The sequence below is a fragment of the Sminthopsis crassicaudata genome, chromosome 1 (genome assembly GCF_048593235.1).
Source record: "Sminthopsis crassicaudata isolate SCR6 chromosome 1, ASM4859323v1, whole genome shotgun sequence".
Taxonomy (NCBI): Eukaryota; Metazoa; Chordata; class Mammalia; order Dasyuromorphia; family Dasyuridae; genus Sminthopsis; species Sminthopsis crassicaudata.
In genome coordinates this window covers 756,620,566-756,643,675 of record NC_133617.1, presented here as the reverse complement: position 1 = coordinate 756,643,675, position 23,110 = coordinate 756,620,566, and the positions used below count along the sequence as shown (strand labels likewise).

The 23,110-nt window shown below is 38.6% G+C and overlaps 1 long non-coding RNA gene across 1 annotated transcript; it reads right to left on the bottom strand.

The window, feature by feature from the left end:
- Positions 1-263: 263 nt before the first annotated feature.
- LOC141552153 (uncharacterized) lies at positions 264-22,438 on the bottom strand. Its single transcript, XR_012485079.1, has 3 exons — positions 22,365-22,438; positions 11,203-11,255; positions 264-317 (listed from the first exon to the last, which is right to left on the bottom strand). It is a non-coding gene; the product is annotated as an uncharacterized LOC141552153 (long non-coding RNA).
- Between the last annotated feature and the right edge of the window lie 672 nt (positions 22,439-23,110).

Below are 23,110 nucleotides of genomic sequence, written 5' to 3'. Positions count from 1 at the left end.
TGGTGGACCTTTTCATTCTATTGTAATGGGAAGGGGGTGTATGTAGTTGTGTCTCAGTGCCCAAGACACCAAGGGCCCAAGGAATCACTCAGAAACATAGAAGGGCAGGGCAGTGTTGTACCTACTGTGTTCCCCCTGATGCCTATTTGTATGCAGAAATAACCCACACACAAGGTCCTGCCAGGTTTCCAGCCCATCCTCCATATCTATGGCAATGGCTGTGACTGCTGATTTTGGGTAGGTCTGTGGATGGTCTGCACTTACCTGAGGAGGAGGTCCGAGGCTCCCAGGGCCCATTCCCTCTGGCTCCAGGCTCCCTGTGCAGGTAGCAAAGCAACCAAAGTGATTCCATTTTGTCAAGTTTCTCCCTCTAGTCCCTGGTTTTGATCTCTGGGCCCTGCTGCTCCTACCCTAGAAGGACCCTCAGAGTAGCAGCAACCAAATCTCTTACTAAGAGAGGTCACACCTAACAGTAGGAGATGTCCTTTTACCTCTGCATGGAAAAGCCCAGCTCCATCTTCTTAGTCCCAGCCTGAGTGCCTTAGTGTTCTTAGTCTGGGCGATGGCTATTTGGGGCTCTCACATTAAAACTCTTCTAATTTCACTCCACTTTGGGTGTCTGCCTTTGACCCTGTCCCTGCTTGGGCCAGGCTCGGGTCCTCAGACGATGAAGCTGGAGAGGGAGAAGCATCCCAGAGGAGGAGAGGACTTTCCCCTCTTTCCCTATGTGGGAGGCCAGGCTGCAGGGATTCAGGGAGTGAGGTCCTCCAGGAGGTACAAAGGCCCTGGGCCTGTCCTCAGGGGAGAGACTCTACCCTACAGAAGAATGCAGGGAGGGTCAGGATTGGAAAGGAAGGTGGGCTGAAGAGGAAGACTACTCCCCTCCCTCTTTTACTTTTTCTCTTCTCTTCCCTCCTCTCCCCATCTTCCTATAGAGACCCCAGAGGTATAAGAGGAGCTTTGGGATGAAAGAAGTCAGTGCCTCAGTTACTGCTGAGTCAGAGCTCTATCCCCCAACCTAGTTCTCTGCCCTTCCTGTGTCCCCTTTCTCCCCAACTACCACACACACATCATCATTCAGACAACAGTCTGCTTGATATAGGCAGGGGAGGCAGGAAAGTGGGGGAAGGAGAACTTGGAATGAAGCATTTAGGTGGTGACCAGGGGAAGCCTGAGCCTGGGGGACAAAATCCTGTCTGGATTCCACTCTGAGGGCTCTGGGAGGGAAGAGAGACCAATATGGGTCAAGGCAGGAGGTCAGAGACACTCAAGTGACAGAAGTGCAGCAGGAGAACAGCTGAGCCTGGGAAATCAGGAGGTCTACTTAGGAGCTGGGGAGGACTGCTGGGACCATCTTGGAGAGTTTATTCTTGGAGTCTCTCAAGGGAAAGGGAGCCCCATGCCTGGGAGCTGATGGGCAACAAGCCCAATATAGGATCACATAAGGAAGAACTGAAAAGAGCTTTAGTAATGGTGTCCAAGGTGAGGTACTGGAGGTAGGAAGGCAGTACTCTTGAATCCTTAAAAGGGGCTGGGTTTGAGGAGAAGATTTGATTTTAGACAAAATGCTGGGAAGCCAGAGCATGTGAATCTCTAAACATGAGGTGGAAACAGGGAGATGGGAGGCCTGGGTCCTGAGCAGAAGGCTGAAATCAGGATTCCTGGATTTCTGTACACAAAGTCTGAAATCTGGAAAAGTGTGACCCAAATCTGGGAAGGGAGTGGGAGTCTGGAAAAGGTTTTGGCTTGGGAGCTCAGCTAGCAGGCAGGCTTGGTTGAAAGGCCTTGGTAGACTTGGAGGACACCATGAAGTCAGGAAGAGACCCAATGGCCAGGGGAGTCAGCTCAAACCAGGAAATATGGAGAGTGGGGAGAAGCTCTGCCTCAGACCTACCTGGGACCTGCATGGTCTGGCTCCCAGAAGACAAAGAGGTCACAGCTGCAGGGGAAGTCACAGATCTCAGCCTAAGGATTTCCTGCTTCTCACCAGCTCACTCAGTTCAGGTCTTCCTAGTCCCAAGAGTCCCACCCAGTCCCTGGATGGATGAGCCCATTCCCCACCCACCCCAAGGCCAGGACTTTAGAATTTTTACAGCCTCTCCTACCTAAGCCCTGCCATCCATCACTCAAAGATCCCCTTTTTTGTCCTAAATGCCTTCCAAACTCCACTCAAATTCCTTCTGGGTGGCCCAGATCTGGCTGATCATCTCTGAGAGCTCCCTCTCCCCACGGCCTCCCCCAGCTCCTTCCCTCTCAGACTCAGCCCCCATCCTTCAGAGCAGAAAGACCACCCTGCTAAAACTGCCTCACCAGACGGAGCCAAAGTGAGGGACCCATTGTTTGTGCAGGCAGCAGCCAGGGGCTCTTGGGAAGCTGGGGATGCTCCGCGCAGTTTGTCACTCTGGATTGGATTGGATTGGAATGTTTTAAACTTTTACTGGGGGACCCGAAAGCAAAACATCCTGTAACTTCATTAAAGCAATATGATGAGAAACTGCAAGAATAAAAATTAAAGGATAAGAATTACTGTATTTCTAAAGAAAGGAAAGAGACCTGTATGTGCCAAAATGTTTGTGGCAGCCCTTTTCGCAGTGGCTAGAAACTGGAAGATGAATGGATGTCCATCAGTTGGAGAATGATTGGGTAAATTATGGTATGTGAAGGTTATGGAATATTATTGCTCTGAAAGAAATGACCAGCAGGAGGAATATAGAGAGGCTTGGAGAGACTTACATCAACTGATGCTGAGTGAAAGAAGCAGAACCAGGAGATCATTATACACTTCAACAACCATACTGTATGAGGATGTATTCTGATGGAAGCAGATAACTTCAACATAGAGAAGAGCTAACCCACTTCCAATTGAACAATGATGGACAGAATCAGCTACATCCAGAGAAGGAACACTGGGAAATGAGTGTAAACTGAGAGCATTTTTTGTTTTTCTCCCCAGGTTATTTTTACCTTCCGAATCCAATTCTTCTTTTGCAACAACAACAAAATTCGGTTCTGCACATATATATTGTACCTAGGATATACTATAACATATTTAATATGTATGGGACTGCCTGCCATCTAGGGGAGGGGGTGGAGGGAAGGAGAGGAAAATTCAGAACAGAAAGGAGTACAAGGGATAATATTGTAAAAAATTACCCATGCATATATACTGTCAAAAAATGTTATAATTATGAAATTAATTAAAAAAAAGAATTACTGTATTTTATTTTGAATGTGATCATGCTAACATAACACATTGAGAAAGGATGAAAAGATTTTTGTATATTAAGGTAATTCAGAAATGAATGCACAGAACAGAACTGACACTGTTTAGAGAGTATGTTTCACTTTTTAAATCTGCAATGTTATTTATGATATATCAACTTTGATTTCTTCTGCTGTTGGAATGTTTGGGAAACCAATGCCTGAGAAATACAAGATTTTTTTTTTTTAATGGTGATACATTTGTATTCTTAGATGGTGATACAATTGTATTCTTAGAAGTTTCCTTTTGTGATCTGGATACTATGAAACTGGGAATTAAACTGTAAAAGTGTTATTAAAATGTTAAAACTTCTTAAATACTTTTATTTGAATAAATTTGGGAATTGTACTCCTGTAAAGAATTAAGACTCCGGCTGATTTCTGGGAAGATAGAGTTCCAGCATACTCCAGTAATAGTTATTCCATTCCAAACATTCCAAAATATTATTCAATTCAAATTATCAAATTATGAACTGTAAGAAAGTGTCATTCCAATATTTAAACACTCTTCCACATTTAACTGAATAAATTTAGCAATAATCCTTTCTATTATCAATCTCTTTCCCTTAATTTTTGGTTTAAGGCCATTTATCAAATAACTTAACAATTCAACTTTTTAAAGACTTCATCTTAGTTCACTCATCTCTTGAAATGCCTCATTCTTTACTTATTTTCAAGTGCAAGTTGAAACCCTTAGATCCATTACAATGTCCTGAGCAGGTAATTTTATTCAGGCCACAAGCAAAATCATTGCTTCTAGAGATCCCAGAAGAACAAGGGTCTAGAATTTTCACTATTCTTAAGCAATGGTAATGGCAGAAATAATATTAGTCAATAATCTTGAAATCAGAAACTAGAAGAAATTCTACAAGGACTCTGAGGGGTCGAGTGTAAGTGGAGAATTGGAGTCGCTGATTCTCAGAGTTGGAAGGGAATTCAAAGTTTGTCTATCCAAGGTGAAACCCCAGAGAGAGATCCCTCTACATCTTGAAGTAGACAACTTTACATCTAGGAAGCCAAAATTCTTAGAAAATTATTTATTTATTTATTTTGGTGACCTGAAAAGTGAATCTGTCTTGCCACCCTCCTGCCCCCATTGCTTCTTATTCTGGTCATCCTGGGTCAGACAGAAAAAGTCTAAGAAGACTGGGTAAGATTTCACATGCTTGAAGAGGGCAATCCTGGTTCTGACTGACATGAATTTAGATTCTAACAGGTCTCCTAACTAAAGCTCCTTAGTTCTTCCAAATGATCCTCCTGGCACAGACTTAAGGTCCTTCCTGTGGATATCCTTCCTGTGGACATCCTTCCTGTGGATACTCTACAATTTATCCACATCTTGTGGTCACAGAAGTTAAAACAAGTTTCAGATCGATGTAATTACATCAGATGTAATTTTCTATGTAACCTATTATAAGTTAAATTAATCTTGGAAAGGGGGAGTTAATGGGAATTTAAAATATTTGGTTTTGCCTGTTTAAGATTTTTCTCTTTGTTTGGGAAACATACTGAGTTTCTGCTGATGGAGGAAGGAGGATATGAATGTATATGTGTATATTATGTCAGTATTTGGTTTATTGTTTGTTTGTTTGTTTTTCAAAAGAAGAAATCAGACTTGAAATGAAGGAAATTACTACAAAACTAAGTGATGGATTTCTGTGGATAAAAACTCTTGAAAGATTCATGAGTGATGGCCCCTGTAACTTGACTGGGAGAGAAATCTATGCTACACATGAGAGACTCTACCCTGGAGAGAAGCATTATGAATGTAACCAACGTGGAAAGGATTTTACAAATAGCAGAACAGTTATTCTACATGACAGAATTCACACTAGAGAGAAGCCTTTTGAATGTAATCAATGTGGAAAGGCTTTTACATGGAAGACTGTTTTTCTTCAACTTCAGAGCACCCAAACTGGAGAGAAACTTCATGAATGTAACCATTGTGGAAAGGTTTGTACAGAAAAGGAATGTCTTACTCTGCATCAGAGAATCCATACAGGAGAGAAATCTCATGAATGCAATCAATGTGGAACACCTTTCAGAAGATGCTCCAGTCTTGCTGAACATCAGAGAAAGCACACTGGAGAGAAACCTTATGAAGGTAATCAATGTGGAAAGACTTTTCCACAAAAGAATGGTCTTGTTCAACATCAGAGAAGGTACAGTAGAGAGAAGTCTTATGAATGTAACCATTGTGGAAAGACTTTTACATGGAAAGTTAGTATTATTGGAAATCAGAAAATTCACATGGACAGGAACTTTTTCAATGTAACTAACGTGAAGAGGCTTTTACAGAGAGAAAAGGTTTTATCGCATATCAGAGAATTCACTCTGGAGAGAAAGAATGGAATCATCATCACCTTTAGATCTAAGTAGGTCCTTCTTTACCATCAGAGAATTAATGGGATACACAGGAATCTTATAACTGACTCAGATGAGAAAAGGCATTTAAATGAAGGACAGACTTTTTGAGCAGATAATTCAATCTGAGGAGAAGCCATCTATGACCTCTGTGCAGGAAGGCTTTCTACCAGGGTTCATCTCTCAGCCTCTCCTCTGAAGATTTATAATGAAAAGAAATCTTAGGAATGTACCTAGTGAGGACATATCTTTCTCTAGAATATGGAGGTTACTGGGGAAGGTAAGTGTTGTACCTGACTATATCAGAATGGTGAACTTAAAACAGCAAAATCATTATTAAAAAAAAAAAAAAAAGCAGCCAGTATGAAGCAACAAGAGGCTTTGCACTTTGCATGGTTGCACTTACTCTGTCAGTCTGGAAGTGAAATCTAAAAGAACTAAATTCCATAGCAGAGGTATCTGAAGCGCTAGTCACATGTACTCTACAAATCCATGAATGGCTTAGGTATTAATAACAGCCCCCTCATCAGAGTAATGATTTTCTATTCAGAGATCAACATGTTGGACAGAAGGAAACAATTCAAAATGCACTACAGAAAGCTTCTGTTTCTTCAAAGTAAGTCAGAAAAGCTCTGCTTTACTGGGAAAGTCAAGCACTGATAGGAAGAAAGGTTTCTAACCAAATTCATATGGATGGTAATGAGGACCCAAGCCAACTTCTCCTTCCCTTTTCACTGAATGTATCAGAGAAGGGGTTTCCGAAGTGCTCTAGGCCAAAGTCATGTGTGTACAGATATCTAAACATTTCTGCTGGAACACCTATTAGGAAGGTAGTCCATAAATAGAACATCATCACAGCTGGAATTTGGTTCTTGAGAGGTGGACACCAGTCCACATTTCAAACTTTCAACCACTCAAATTGTCCCTGCCTTCATAAGGCTTTCAGTCTTTTAAGTAATGAAATTGTTTTCCCCAATTTCTTTTCTTTGTTCTATCCTAAATATGGGCAGGAATCAATCTCCAGATCTTTAGCTCCAGGGGGAAGTCAATTCACATTCATCTAATAAGCTATTAATTTGCACCTCAGTTGATGAGATTTTGCTTGTGACAGTTGGGCTTGGTAGTCTTTAGGCCATCCATGCCACCTCTCCTGAAGGAAGCTTGAGCTTATAGAACCTTTGCAAGGAAGCATTATCATCAAATTATACCTGATTGTCTGCAGGCCCTTACAACAGTCTGCTTGATCTGCTGTTCAGTCATGTCACTGGTGTCTGATTCTTTGTGACCCCCAAGATGGGGCGAGGAGCATTTCTTGGCAAAGATGCTAAAGTGGTTTGCAATTTCCTTCTCCAGCTCATTTTATAGATGAGGAAACTGAGTCATACAGGGTTAAGAGAATTGGCCAGATTCACATACTTAGGTACTTACTTAGGTGTGTGAGGTAGGATTTGAACTCATGAAGCTGTCTTCCTGACAAACCTAGTGCCCTATGTACTATGGTCTTAAATCTGGCCTTTAAATATTACTTATTAAGGCATTCGGTCCTTCCAACTCTTGATGGTTAGTATACTGACTTGGTTTGAAGCAAGGCCAGATTCAGTTTATAATTTTTACCATCAATGGTCAATCCATAAAACAAACATCATTTCTATGCAACTATTCTGGAGAGCAATTAAGAACAAAGTCCAAAAGTCTATAAAATTGTCTATACCCTTGATCCAGCAACTATTAGGTCTGTCCCAAAGAGATCATTAAAAAGAGAAAAGGGCCCCCATGTGCAAAAATATAATAGATCTTCTTGTAATGTCAAAGAATTGGAAATTGAGAGGACGCCTATCAAATGAAGAGTAGTTGAACAACTTGCAGCATGTGAATGAAATAAAATATTCTGGTTGTTTAGGAAAAGATGAACTGGTAGATTTAAAAAAACAAACAAACAAAACAAAACAAACAAACAAACAAAAAAAAAAAAACTGGAGAGACTTAAATAAACTAATGCTGAGTAAAGTGAGTACCAGGAAAACATTGTACACAGTAACAGCAACATTGTATGATGGCTAACTATGAAAGACTTAGCCATTCTCAGCAATAAAATGATTCAAGACAATTTCAAGACTCAAGATGGAAAATGATATCCACATCAAGAGAAAGACCTATGGAGTCTGAATGCAAATCAAAGAATACAATTTTCACTTTTGTTGTTGCTTTCTCTTGTGGTTTTCCCTTTTGATTCTTCTTTCACAATATGACTAATGTGGGAAAATCTTTAACATGATTGTTCATGTATAATTTATATTAGACTGTCATTTGGGGGAAGAAAGCTGAGGATGGAGGAAGGAAAACATTTAGAACTCAAAATTTTACAAAGATGAACACTGAAAACTATATTTATATATCTTCATTTAAAAATCCTTTTAAGTTAAAACAAGGAATGCTAATTTGGAACTATGCTCAAAAAGTTGTCAAACTGTGCATACCCTTTGACCAAGCAGTGTTACTACTGGGCTTATATCCCAAAGAGATCTTAAAGAAGGGAAAGGGATCTGTATGTTGCAAGTATGTTTGTGGCAGCCCTTTTTGTAGTGGCCAGAAACTAGAAACTACGTGAATGCCCATCAATTGAAGAATGGCTGAATAAATCGTGGTATATGAATATTATGGAATATTATTGTTCTATAAGAAATGACCAACAGGATGATTTCAGAAAGGCCTGGAGAGACTTACATGAACTGGTGCTGAGTGAAATGAGCAGGACCAGGAGATCATTATATACTTCAAGAACAATATTATATGATGATCAATTCTGATGAATGTGGCCATTTTCTTTTCTTTCTTTTTTTTTTTTATTAATTTTATAATTATAACATTTTTTGACAGTACATATGCATAGGTAATTTTTTTACAACATTATCCCTTGCACTCCCTTCTGTTCTGAATTTTCCCCTCCTTCCCTCCACCACCTCCCCTAGATGACAGGCATTCTCATACATATTAAATATGTTATAGTATATCCTAGATACAATATATATGTGCAGAATCGAATTCTTTTTTGTTGTTGTTGTTGTTGTTGTTGTTGCAAAGGAAAAATTGGATTTAGAAGGTAAAAAATAACCTGGGAAGAAAAACAAAAAATGCAAACAGTTTATACTCATTTCCCAGTGTTCCTTCTCCGGGTGTAGCTGATTCTGTCCATCATTGATCAATTGGAATTGGATTAGCTCTTCTCTATGTTGAAGATATGGATGTGGCCATTTTCAACAATGAAATGAACCAAATCAGTTCCCATAGAGCAGTAATGAACTGAACCAGCTACACCCAGTGAAGGAACTCTAGAAGATGACTACGAACCACTATATAGAATTCCCAATCCCTCTATTTTTGTCCGTCTGCATTTTGGATTTTCTTCACAGGTTAATTGTACACTATACACCTGTCAATTGACTAAAATGAAAGGAAAAGATAATGAAGAATATTAGGGGGAAATATGGGAAAACTGAGACACTTATACATTGTTGGTGGAACTGTGAATGGATCCAACCATTCTGGAGAGCAGTTTGGAACTATGTTCAAAAAGTTATCAAACTGTACATACCCTTTGACCCAGAAATGAGCAGAACCAGGAAATCATTATACATGGCAACAACAAGACTATATGATGATCATCTTTGATGGATTCGGCTCTCTTCAACAATGAGATGATTCAAACTAGTTCCAATAGTTCAGTGATGAAGAGAGCCATCTATACCCAGAGAGAGGATTGTGGAAACAGCATTTTCACTCTCTGTTGTTTGCTTACATTTTGTTTTCTTTGTCAATTTTTTTTTTCCTTCTTGATCCAATTTTCCTTGTATAGCAACATAACTGTATAAATATGTATACATATATTGGATTTAACATATATTTTAACATATTTGACATATATTGGATTGCCTACCATCTAATATAAGAGGTGGGGGAAAAGGAAAGGAAATTTGGAACAAAAGGTTTTACAAGGGTCATTGTAGAAAAATTACCTATGCATATGTTTTGTAAATGAAAAGCTTTAATTAGAAAAAAAAAAAAAAAAAAAAAAGCCAAACCTCTTCCTGTCTGAGACCATTGCTACAATACATGTGAATGGGCATCAACTTGGCCAGTCCTGGAAGCTAGAAGAAACTGTCTTGCAGATGAGCAAGCTAGAAATGGGAGTTTCATATTCCTTGGAACCTTCCTTCTTCAGGTAAAGTGGAAAGAATGAAGAATCAAGAGGCAACTCTGTAAGTTAGCATGAGAATTATCCAGTATGTGCTAAAATTGTGAATTTGTTAATTCTAGCATAAGAGTTTTAAAATATGCATGCATTGATGTTGAAGTATTGTTACTAGAAATTTAAATCTGTATTTAGTTTGATTTTTAGTTTTTAAAAAAGTTGGTTCTTTGGTAACTTACCTAAAGAGATCACGTTTGTATCTCCTATTTAGATGGTCCTAAAATATTCAGATTAGGTTTTAATGAAATGACACTTTTGAGGTTGGAAAGAAGAATCCCAAAAGTTTGGGGTCCCAGACCAGTGACACAAAGTATCACAAAAGAATTTGCAGGCTTAAATCCATCTCTTTAGCCAAGGGGCAAAGCTTTATTGTAATAGTAACACCATTACAAAGGGAGCTGATTTGTAAGGAATTAAGCAGAGAAATAGAAGCAAGGAGATACTTTTATCCAGCTTTCAATCATACACATTCTAATTCTATGGATCATAGGTAGGAAGGAATGGTCTTTGGAAGGAGTGGTTCTCTGTCACCAGAATATTACTTCTCAGCAATGAATTAAGAAGTGGTTTTATTCACATTGTCTCAGGAGTTTAATCTGTGAGAGTTTCCTGAGGTCAGAAGCTATGTGACTAAGGAATAGTCGGACAGATTGGGTATGGGAGTTTCCTGAGGCAGATTCCAAAGCTAGAAGATTTAGGAATACTTACTCATTGTTAGAAAAGAAGTCTTCCAAGGACAAGGGACCCCAAAATCACCACTATATTTCCCTAGAAGTTATACCATATCATATCATTGGAGATGAGTGGAAGTTTTTCCCTAGGTTCTGCTACTTTAAAAGGGCTTAGTGGAATAACATTGGAACAAATTGTACTTAAGTATGAATTAATAGAGCCTACTGATTCTTATACAGGCACATATTCTACTTCTAAGGTTTTATAAGAAATAATGGGGAAGTATTGCAAGTTGAGGAACAATTTCATATAATTGGCCATTTGCCCTCATCAGGGGAAGTGGAAAGAATGAATCAGATTCTTAAGCATTACAGAAGATGATAGAGACTCAATTGCCTTGGACTAAATGTTTGCCTCTTGCTTTGTTAAAAAATTACAACTGTTTCCAGAAATGATCTGGGACTTTTCCCATATGAGATTGGTTTATTTCATTTGGGAGGAAAAAGGTAAAGACCCTCTCTTGAAACAAAGGATAAGTTTTTAAGGAATTATATACTGGCAGTGTCCTCATTCTTTTTCAGCCCTTAGGAAACAAGATCACTAACCAAGACAATACCTTTGCAGTTGCAATTTGCAGGAGAGTGGGAAGGACTTACCAGATATGACTGGGATTGCAGTCTGGAGGCTGAAAACACCAGGTTTAAAGTACCTGTGGAGGAACATCAACAATGAACTGTCAAGGTCAATTTATAGCCTGCAAAATTGACTTTGCAATTAATTAGTAATGTTTTGGTGGGAGGAGAGATTAACTATCCTTAGAGGAATTTTTTTAAACAATATTGATGTTGTATCTGTTATTTATATTTCAGAAAAGTTTATAGGGACTCCTCAATTGGAGGAAGTTAATTCAACAGCTTCTGAGGATGAAGAAATTATTAATGTTAAAATTCTGATAAGGTTCTTTAATGCAAAATTAGGATATACTGTATTCTATGTGAGTTTTAATTGATTGTATTGAGTCATTTTAAAGCTGATCCCATTGTTTAAGAAGACTTCCAGGACAATGGTCTGCCATCATCCCACACCTAACACTCTGTACAAAGAAAGGTCAAAATGGGCTACTGATTTGGACATAAAGAATACTATTATAAGCAAATTAGAAGAACAAAGGATAGTTTGCCTCTTAGATTTGTGGAGAAGGAAGGGATTTGTGTTCAAAGAGAACAGGAGCACATTATTGAATACAAAACAATTTTGTATTGGATATATTTTGGATTTTTTTTTTTTTGGATAATTTTGACTATATTAAGTTTTAAAGTTTTGTACAAACAAAGTCAATGCAGACAAGATTAAAAGAGAATTAATAAATTGGGAACAACTTTTTACATTCAAATATTTTGAAAAAGACCTCATTTCTTACATATATAGAAAATTGACTCAAATGTATAAGAATTCAAGCCATTATCCAATTGATAATTGGTCAAAGGATATAAACAGACTATTTTCAAATGAAGAAATTAAAACAATTTCTAATCATTTGAAAAAGTGCTTGAAATCACTATTGATCAGAAAAATTTAAATGAAGACAACTCTGAGGCATCACTACACACCTCTGAAATTGTCTAAAATGACAGAAAATTATAACAACCATTTGTTGAAGTCCAGCTCCAGTAGTGAATTAAGGGTATTTCAGTCAGGGGCCAAGCAGGGAGGAGTTCAATATGAAGTCTTCAAATGTTATTGATCAGAGAGACAAATATATATGAACCTCCAATGCTTATAGACTTGATACAAAATATATGTTTTGATGTTCCTATAGCATTTTCTAACAAGCACTATCCACTAAGATGTAAATTATTAACTCCAGGATCTTAGTTACTTAAACAGAGATGTAAAAAGTTGATATACACATCAGAGTAAAATTATCATACCAATGTCCTCAAGTGCCTTTCTCCCAGATGCCTTTAGTCTCTATTATGGGCTGTTGTTTTTTTTCTGTCCTAAGTTCAAATGTATGCTTTTGATCCATTTTATAGTAGAGGTTACATTTTATTTCAGTCCCCAGGTTTCTTATCATTACATTAACAAGTATGTCTCTGCTATTCAATAAAGGAGGTTGATGAACCAAGTTACTGTAAGATTCAAGACTTGGAATGGATTCTTACCTCCTGGCCCTCAACAACAAATGTTGGTGGGGCTGTGAGAACACTGGGTCCACTAATGCATTGTTGATGGAGTTGTGAAATGATCCATCCGTTCTGGAGAGCACTTTCAAACTATGCCCAAAGGGGTATGAAATTGTATATCCTTTGACCCAGCAGTGTTTCTACTGGCCTGTATCCCAAAGAGATAATAAAGGAGAGAAAGGGACCCCCATGTGCAGAAATTTTTGGCAGCTTTTTTTGTAGTGGGTATAAACTGGAAACTGAATGGATGCCCATCAGCTGAAGAATGGCTGAATAAGTTATAGTATATGAATGTCATGGAATATTATTATTCTGTAAGAAATGATCAGCAGGAGGATTTCAGAGAGGTCTGGAGAGATTTACACAAACTGATGCTAAGTTGTCCAGATCCTACCATGGGGGGCAGCCAGGGGAATTACCATTACCTATCTTTAGAGTACTACTGGACACAGACAGCCATATCCTTAAGAAGAAGAGTCAGGAGCCAGAGGAGCAGGAAAGAGAAGACAGCTTTATTGCTGATCAGTTACATGCCAGGAAATCCCTTTTCTGTCTCTCTGCCTGCTTCCTTTTTTATACTATATAGCTCTCAGTATCATGTATAAACCTAAACACTACTGTCAAGTTAAAGCTGGGGAGGGTCCCCTCAGATCTTTGTGCTATCTCCTGTGCACTTATCACAAGTCAAAGTATGTCATGTATGACAGCAAACACCCTGAGGATCTCAGCATAGGTCAATGATCATAGTCTCCGTTTGATGGAAAATAGGCCCTGAGTACTTACACAATAAAATCTGTAAGTGTCAACAGCAGTCCTGCTTATGTCCATTCTTATTCAATACTTCTATCCATCAACCTGGTAAGTTGACCCTGCTCTAACCTAGCTTGATATTTTCTCATTATTCTCAGGCTAAGTCTTCAACAATGCCCCTAACATTAAGTGAAATGAGCAGAACCAGGAAATCATTGTACATGGTTACAGCGAGATTATACAATGATCAATTCTGATGAACATGGCTCTCATCAACAACAAGATGATTCAGGCCAGTTCCAATGATCTTGTGATGAAGAGAGCCATCTACAACTAGAGAGAGGACTGTGGGAATTAAATGAAGATCACAATATAGCATTTTCACGCTATTTGTTGTTTGCTTACATCTTGTTTTCTTTCTCAATTTTTTTTCCTTTTTGATATAATTTTTCTTGTGCAGTATGATATATGTGGGAAAATGTACAAAATAGTTGTACATATATAACATATATTGGATTATTTGCCATCTAGGGGTGACAGTGGGGGGAAGGGAGGGAACAATTTTGTTACACAAGGTGTAATGGTGAATGTTAAAAATTATCCATGCATATATTTTGAAAATAAAAAGCTTTAATCTAAAAAAAGGGAAGACGCAATGGAAAAGAGAGACAGAGAGGAAACCAGAGAGAGCCAGAATGATAAAGAGAAAGAGAAACAGAGTCAAAGAGACACAGAAGAGACAGAGACAAAGACAAAGACAGACAGACAGAAAGAATATGCCAGAGGAATAGAGAGGGAGGGAACAAAGGAGAGAAATCCAGAAAGAGAATCAGAAAAGGTTAGAGGGACAAAGAAAGAGAGAGAGAGAGAGAGAGAGAGAGAGAGAGAGAGAGAGAGAGACAGAGACAGAGAGAGAGAGAGAGAGAGAGAGAGAGAGAGAGACAGAGAGAGAGACAGAGAGAGAGAGACAGAGAGACAGAGAGAGAGAGAGACAGAGAGAGAGAGAGACAGAGAGAGAGAGACAGAGAGAGAGAGAGCGCAAAGAAGTGAGAATGAGAAATAAAGGGCAAGAGACAAAGATACAGAGACAAAAAAAAAAATAGAGAGAGAGGAAGTAAAGAATGAGAAAGAAAGAAAAAGAACAATTAAAAGAGAGATCCAGAGAAAGCAGGAAAGAATACAAGGGCTGGTCAGAGAGTGAGAGCCAGAATCAGACAGAGAATTTAAAACTGAAACAAAAACAGTAAGAGTAAGAGAAAGAGGGGAAAAAGAGACAAAAAGAGATGCATAAACAAAGAGTTATAGAGTAAGAAATAGAGACAGTGAGAGAAACAGAGTCAGACAGAAAGAGAAAAAAAAAAAAAGACAGAGACTGTGACAAAGAGAACTAGATAGAGCAAACAGAGAGAGAAAAGTCTCAGAGGGAAAGAGAGTGTCAGAATAGAGAGATTAAGCAAGAGAGAATGAAAAAGAGAAAAACAGTCAAAGAAAGAAACAGACAGGAGAGAGAGACAGAAAGAACAAGTCACAGAAAGCCAGGTACTGGGAAAGACAGTGAGAAACACAAAAAGAAAACAGAAGCAGAAATTAATATCAAAGAGAAAGAAAATGTAATCTATTTCTCAATGTGTGACTTAATTAGATGCATTTTTTAGCAATTTAATTTAGCTGCTCTTACAGATTGCTACCACTGGAGGGAGGCAGTCACTTTTGGACATTTAGCACAATCTACAGACTTCTATCTTTTTTTTTTTAATTTTTTTAAAATTAATTTTATAATTTTAACATTTTTTGACAGTACATATGCATGAGTAATTTTTTACAACATTATCCTTTATACTCCCTTCTGTTCCGAATTTTCCCCTCCTTCCCTCCACCCCCTCCCCTAGATGGCAGGCATTCCCATACATATTAAATATGTTATAGTATATCCTAGATACAATATATATGTGCAGAACCAAATTCTTTGTTGTTATTGTTGTTGTTGTTGTTGTTGTTGCAAAGGAAGAATTGGATTCAGAAGATAAAAAAATAACCTGGGAAGAAAAACAAAAAATGCTCACAGTTTACACTCATTTCCCAGTGTTCCTTCTCTGGGTGTAGCTGATTCTGTCCATCATTGATCAATTGGAATTGGATTAGCTCTTCTCTATGTTGAAGATATCCACTTCCATCAGAATACATCCTCATACAGTATAGTTGTTGAAGTGTATAATGATCTCCTGGTTCTGCTCATTTCACTCAGCATCAGTTGATGTCTCTCCAAGCCTCTCTGTATTCCTCCTGCTGGTCATTTCTTACAGAACAATAATATTCCATAACATTCATATACCATAATTTACCCAACCATTCTCCACTTGATGGACATCCGTTCATTTTCCAGTTTCTAGCCACTACAAAAAGGGCTGCCACAAACATTTTGGCACATACAGGTCCCTTTCCTTTCTTTAGTATTTCCTTGGGATAGAAGCCCAGTAGTAGCACTGCTGGATCAAAGGTATGCAAAGTTTGATGACTTTTGGGGCATAATTCCAGATTGCTCTCCAGAATGGTTGGATTCTTTCACAACTCCACCAACAATGCATCAGTGTCCCAGTTTTCCCACAGCCCCTCCAACATTCATCGTTATTTGTTCCTGTCATCTTAGCCAATCTGACAGGTGTGTAGTGGTATTTCAGAGTTGTCTTAATTTGCATTTCTCTGATCAATAGTAATATGAGTGGAAATAGTTTCAACTTCATCATCTGAAAATTGTTCATATCCTTTGACCATTTATCAAATTGGAGAATGGCTTGATTTCTTATAAAGTAGAGTCAATTCTCTGTATATTTTCGAGATGAGGCCTTTATCAGAACCTTTAACTGTAAAAATGTTTTCCCAATTTGTTACTTCCCTTCTAATCTTGTTTGCATTAGTTTTGTTTGTACAAAAGCTTTTAAATTTGATGTAATCAAAATTTTCTATTTTGTGATCAATAATGATCTTTAGTTCTCCTTTGGTCACAAATTCCTTCCTCCTCCACAAGCACAGACCTCTATCTTTAACTAGCAAGGAGAAACCTGTGGTTTTAGTTTTGTTGTTGTTGTTGTTTTTGTTTGTTTGTTTTTTTTTGTTTTTTTTTTTTTTTTTAGTTTTGGCATCAGAGATTGTGTCAGAGACAAGTTATTTTTGATGTGAAGGATTCCATGAAAAGGATTCCTAGAGAAATAGAAAAAAAAAAAAAAAACCAGATGGAGAGAAAAAGCAGAGTCAGAGAGAAAGACAAATAGAAAAAAAAAAAGGGAGAGAGAAGTGAGAGAGTAAGAGAGAGAAAAAAAGAAAATAAATGAGTCTGATATTAACAGAATTAACAGATATTAACAGAAAGAGAGAGGAACAGAGTAAATGAGAAAGAAAAAGATAGAGGCAGAGACAGTGAAAAAGAGAATGAGAAAGAGAGAACGCCAAAGAGATGGAGAAAGAGACAGACAGACAGACAGACAGAACCAGAAAGAAAGCAGAAGCCAGAAGTTGAGAGAGTGAAAAAGAGAGAGACATAAAATAAATAAATGAATGAATGAATAAGTAAGTAAATAAATAAATAAATAAATGAAAAGATTAAAAGAGAGAGAGTGAAGAAACAGCAAGAGACAGAGGCAGAGCAAGACACTGCGAGACAGAGAGAGAGTGGGGGAGGGGGGAGGCGGGGAGAGAGAAAGTGCAAGAGATGGAGAGATACCAAGGAGACAGAAAAACACAGAGGGGAGAAGCCAGAAACTGATCAAGAGAAAGAATGATTAAAAAAACATAAAGACAAAAAGAGACAGAGAGGGACAGATCCAGAGCCAGAGAGAATAAGAGAGAAAAAATCAGAGAGAGAAAAAGGAGAAAATAGAAGTGCCAGATAGAGAGAAAGCCAGAGAATGGCAGAGACAGAATTTAAAAGAAGAAAAAGAAACAGAAAAAGTAAAAGAAATGGAGAGAAAAAAAGAAAGAAAAAGGAAACCATGTCAGAAAGAGGAACAGAGAAAGAAAGTGAAAGAGTAAGAAGGAGAGAAACAGAATTAGAGAGAAAGAAAAAGGCAAACAGTCAGGAGCAGTGAGAGGAAAAACCAGATAGAGCAAACAGAGAAAGAGAGAAAAGGAGAAAAGGTGTCAGAGGGAAAGAGAGAACAGAAAGTGAGAGAGAAAGAGAAAAAATAATCAGAGAGACAGAAAGATGTGACTGATACAAAGATGGAGAGAGAGAGAGAGAAAAGAAAGCTCTGAAAGAGAGAGGGAAACAGAGAAAAAAGTAGTCAGCAAAATAGAAAGAAACAGAAAGAGTGAAAGAAACAGATATGAGAGAGAAAGGCAGAGAAAGAGAGCATGATAGAGAGAGCCAGAGAAACAGAAAGAACCAAAGAGACAAAAACAGATAAAGAGAGAAGGAAAAAGGAGGAAAAAACAAAAGAAGGAAGGAAGGGAGAATAAGAGAGAAAGTCAGAGAGACAGAGAGAGAGGGATGGAGCGAGGGAAGGAGGGAGAGAGGGAAGAGACAGAGTCAGACATGAGAGAGAGAGAGAGTGAGAGAGAGAGAGAGAGAGAGAGAGAGAGAGAGAGAGAAACAAAGGATGATGGAAACCAGATAATAAGAGAGTGAGAAAGAGAAATAAAAAGAGCGATTTAAAAAGGCAGAAAGAAACATGGACAAATAGAGACAAAGATTTGGCCAGAGTAAGCAGGTCAGAAAGAGCAGTGCAAGAGATCTGGAGACAAAGAAAAAGCCAGAGAGAGAGGAAGAGAGCCAGAATGTGAAAAAGAGAAAGTAAAATAGAGAATCAGAAAAACACATATAAACAGAAAGGGGGCACACAGTAAGAGACAGGCAGAGACTGTGAGAGAGACAGAGACAGACAGAGAGCCACAGAGACAGGAAAAGAGAGCCACATAAACAGAGAAAAAGTGAGAGAGAGGATCAGTCATAGGGAAAATAGGTACAGAGATAGAAAAAGACAGAGAAAAAAAGAGAGAGAGAGCATAGATAAATAGACAGAAAGAGAAACAGAGAGAATGACAGATGGGGAAAGCCAGAAAGTGAAACAGAGAGTAAGAAAGAAAGAAAAAGAGTGATTCCAAGGGGCCAAGAGAAATAGAGACAGAAAGAGTCAGAGTCAGAAAGAGCAAAAAAAATGAAGGTGAGGGGAGGATAATGGGGAGGGGAGAGACAGAGAGAGCCAGAGAAAGAAAGAAAGAAAGAAAGAAAGAAAGAAAGAAAGAAAGAAAGAAAGAAAGAAAGAAAGAAAGAAAGAAAGAAAGAAAGAAAGAAAGAAAGAAAGAAAGAAAGAAAGAAAGAAAGAAAGAAAGAAAGAAAGAAAGAAAGAAAGAAAGAAAGAAAGAAAGAAAGAAAGAAAGAAAGAAAGAAAGAAAGAAAGAAAGAAAGAAAGAAAGAAAGAAAGAAAGAAAGAAAGAAAGAAAGAAAGAAAGAAAGAAAGAAAGAAAGAAAGAAAGAAAGAAAGAAAGAAAGAAAGAAAGAAAGAAAGAAAGAGAATAAAAGAGTGAGAGTGAGAAAGAGAATAAGAAAAGACAGATGTTAGAGAATTACAGAGACAGACAGACAGAACCAGAAAGAGAGCTGGAGCCAGAGGCTGAGAGAGTGAAAAAGAGAAAACAAGTGATTAATAGAGAGATAGAGAAAGAGGCAGAGAAAGAGACTGCAAGCAAAAGTGAGTCAGAGAGCAAGAAAAGGAGAGAAAGGAAATGCAACATGGAGAGAGAGAGACAGAGACAGAGACACAGACAAAAGCAAGACAGAGAGACAGAGAGCAAGAACGTGAAAAAAAGCCAGTAAGAAAAAGACAAAGAAAACTGAACATTAATCTTAGCTCTGCCACTTGATGTCTATGGGATGTTCAGCAAGACATTTAACCTCATTTGAGGTTAAATGAGATCTGAGACCTTTCATCTTTAAAATGAGTCCAGTGGACAAGGTGATGTCTTAGTCCCCTTCCAGCTATAATTCCATGATTTCATATTAAGCAAATGCAGTTTGCCTGCAATTTTTATTGTCTGACTTTGGAGGTATATCAAAAGCCGTGTTCCTATTGCAGAGACATGTTTTAAAATGGAAATTTGTAATGTTCTGTTTTTCTAAAATATAATCCTTCTCTGGGTGCAGGTTTCTTGGGGAGCTTCTGGAGGCAGCCTTGGCTTCAGTTCAGTTCAATAGTCCCAAAATGCAGCCAGGAGTTAGGGAAAGTCCAGATCCTCTATTGTGTCCTTCAAAGTCGTGAATCTTTTCCTGGGATCCGGCTAGCTTTAATAGAGGCCTCTCTCTCAACTTGGTTCCCTGATGAGTTCTTGTCAGAATGTCTCCAGCCAGCTCTGCCTCCAAGAGTGTGGGATTGTGGGTTTCTGCCTTGTGAATCTCCCGGAAGTCAATCCTAGTTCTGAATCTCCTGAAGTTCTCTCCTCCAAAGGCCCCTGAAGTTCTCCCAGGAAGTCCTCTCCTTGACTGAATCCTGGCTCCTTATATCCTCCCAGAGAATGGGCTTGTGGGTACTCCCTGGGCTTGTGGGAGCTCCTTAAAAGTATGCTCTCTTAAAGGTGTGAATCTCATGGAATTCTAGTAAATACATTACTGAACAAGAGAACTGGTAAGTACCATGCTAAATTAGATAATTATATCCATTCTAGTGACTTAGCACCTTGTAAGAATCCTAACAGAAATTATGTTTAAATTTACTTGGCTATTTCTGAGAAGGAGGGATATATTTTTATACATTTTACCTTTTAAAAATATCTCAGTTGGGAAACCGAAAAAACAGTTTCCATAATCCTCAATTTCTTCCTCTAAAATAAAAGGTTTTACCTAAGAGGGCCCAAAACAGAAGCTCAGATCCAAGGTGGAGCCAAGTACTGATAGCAGTATCTGTGGTAGCAAAGGACAAGGAACAGCAGAATGACTGAAAAAATCATGATATATGAATGCAATGGAATCCTCTTATTCGATGACAAATGATATGTACACGGCAGAAATGTCGTGTTCACTTCTCTAAATGTAATGTTCTCTGGGAGCAGGTTTCTTGGGAGGCTTCTGGAAGCAGCCTTAGTTTCAGTTCAGAGTAATAATCACCCCAAATGCAGCCAGGAGCTAAAAGTTCAGATCCTTTATTGTCTCCTTCAAAATGCCCAGTTAGCTTTCTCAGAGGCCTATCTCTCTCCTTGGTTCCTAGAGCTCTTGCCTTTGTCTTCCAGCTTCAGCCTCTCCTCCGAATCTCCAGCCAGCACAAAGGTGGAATGTGGAATGAATCTGCCTCTGCCTCTGAGAGAGTGGGCTTCTGGGCTTCTGACTTGTGAATCTCCTGAAGTCAATCCTAGTTGAGGATCCTAGCTTATATATGCTCTCTAAAGGGGTGAACTCTCTTAAAGGTATGAATTCTAAAGCTGCGAACTAAGTACATAAGCATTGTCTCTATCAATTCCAGTGACTTAGCACCTTGTTTCAAGTTCTGGCCCATAAGACAGAAATATGGAAAAGACCTAAGGATACATCTCTAAATAAACATATATGGTAATATATGCATACACATATAAATGTACATCATGTGTACATTATACATGTGAATATACACATGCAACAGGGAACGCACATATGGAAGTACCTACATAAATACATACATATGGGAATTAGTGTATATATATGTTGGGGATTTCCAGGCTTATGGTGTGTGAGACAAGATGCAGGTGAAATAAAAGAATTTCCCCAATTTCTAAAATAAAAAGTCAAAGTTTATTTTAAATCACTGAGAGATCTCAGTGGACAAAAACTCCCAGATGGGGTTAGAGAGTTCTGCGTCTTGGTACAATCAGAGTACTTAGTTTTATGATCAGAGTTAGGTCTTGGGGGCTTTTGAGACAATAGAGAAGTTTGGGTTTGAATAGGCTTCAGTAAAGTTATAGAAAGTTTAATTGGTCTATAATTAGCCATGTGATCCTGGGCAAATCACTTAACCAAACCAAACTCCACAACTGTCCTAGAAAACAGATAAAGAAGCCCAGCTACCTCCTCACTGAGAAATAGGGATCCTATCTATATTTTCGGCAGCAGAACACTACTTACACTGTCAGATGCAGGTATTATAGTCAATGTTTTTGCTTAACTGCGTTGTTTGTTTTTTATGAGAGAATTTAGCCAGAGGAGAATATGATATAAAGACAAACAACTTCAGTAAATATTTATATATTTAGAATAAATAACTGAAATTGGTAGGGTTATACTACATTGATCCTGTGCTCTCTTCTAGGCTCTTAAATTTCCAAGTTTTTACTTAAACAACAAATGCAAACCCTCAGGGAATTTTATGTGCTGTGGTGAATAGTGCGAAGTTCTCGGTCAGAACATTATATCAGAAATCTGAAAGAGGAATGCAGCAGACCAAATAGAGGATCATAAATACAGAGCCTGCCCCATGCTGGCTTCCTTCCTGTGGATGCCCTACAATTTATCCACATCTCCGGGTTTCAGGTCTGGTATTGATGTAATATGACTTGGTTTCCCCCGGATTTCAGGGTGGGTGGCTTCTGTTCTGGCAATAAGTCAGTGATTCTAGATTCTCTGCCTCAGAAAACTCCTAAGCCCAACCAGTCAGATTCTGACCCCTCCTTAGTCAGATAGCTTCTGACCTCTGGAAACTCCCACAGATCAAACTCCGGAGACAATAGTGAATAAGATCCCTCCTTAATTCTTGGTTGACAGATAATCTCGTCAGTAATAATCTGATCAATCAAGAACCACCCCTTCCTACCGAAGAGCCAGACAATTAGCATATCTTTGATTGAAAGCTGGATAAATGAGTCTCCTGGCCAGTTTCTCTGCGGAATTCCCTTAGAATTCAAGCCCCCTTGGTAAGGAAGTTACTTACAATAAAGCTTTGCCTCTTGACAAGGAGATGGGTTCCATCCTGCACATTCCCTGCACCAGTGGTCTGTGTTAAGCACCACGCCTAAGTTTGAAAACCAGAAAGCCCTTAAGAATTAAAGGAGACTACTATAGGTTGGTTCTCCCAAAGCTCCGACAGCTGTGAATCATACCCACCTGAAGGAATTGCAAATCTGCCTTTATTGAGGCAGAAGTTGCTTGTGAATTGGGAATGAAATAAATGGGAGGCAAGAGGGAAGAGCCAGGACAGAGAATGCAACTGCCTCTCAGTCTCCTTGTGGTGTTATCATCCACTCAAATGAAAGGATCTGTTCTGCTGGTCAGAATTAGATCCCCAGAAGCCACTAGCTCCTGTAACACCTAAAAGCCACTAGCAGGCGGCTCCTGTTTATGCCCTCATACCCATATGTAAGTAAAGCAACACTGAACATGCGCTAAGCATATACTACACATGTGGGGCCACATGAATAACTTGCTATTGTATCGAATTGAAACAAAGTATTGTATTGTAATTCTCCCTTTTAGGTCACAATCCCCTGGAAGCATTGACACAGTGATCCAAGGGATTTGACCAATAAATTGGTTAGTGTCCCTTTAAGTGGTAAATCATTGTTGGATTTGATTATAAACATAGTTGTCCTTTCACACATGTATGTGCACATTTCCACCTCAAGAGCTTTCTTTCTGCAGTGATTTTAATCTATCATGATCAGGAATACACTGTTTTGG